Below are 639 nucleotides of genomic sequence, written 5' to 3'. Positions count from 1 at the left end.
ATATAATATATTTGCCACCTTATATACACTCATAATATAAAACAAATTAATTAATGATTTAAAAAATTGTAAATAAAATTGAGGGACTTGTTGCTTTATTTTGATTGTGAATAATTGTAAAGTGGTGAAATTTATTTACTGTGAGACAACATTTACTACTAAAAGTACTAAAAATTATTGAGAGAAGTACTTTTCACAATGAAAGAGGAGAATCAATTGGTTTTGATACTTTACCTATAGTTTAGAAAATCTCTTTTTTATTTTCTCTCATCATGCTTCATAGGTCAAAACTCAAGTCTCCTCACTGTAAATCATAAATCCTTCAAACAAACAAAACAAAAAATGTTTTTTACATGTAAAATAATGCATCATATTTTTGCATTAGGGAAACAATGTAATTATGTAAGAAAAAAAAAATGCTTTTTAATTTTCATATGGCATCGTTGATGGAGTAGGCCACACATATGGGATGTATGTGAGTGTTACTGAGATGTGGTGTTAGGCTAACTGAAAGAGGAAGAAAAAACGGACAATTTGATTTGCAGCTTCCCACCGATTAATATTAGCCAAATTAAAAAAAAGCAACTGGACCTTCCGAGTTCATTTTCAAAAAAAAAAAAAAGAAGTTAATCGGACCTT

This window comes from Arachis ipaensis, chromosome B04 (assembly GCF_000816755.2).
Source record: "Arachis ipaensis cultivar K30076 chromosome B04, Araip1.1, whole genome shotgun sequence".
Lineage (NCBI taxonomy): Eukaryota > Viridiplantae > Streptophyta > Magnoliopsida > Fabales > Fabaceae > Arachis > Arachis ipaensis.
This window is presented reverse-complemented; position numbering follows the sequence as displayed.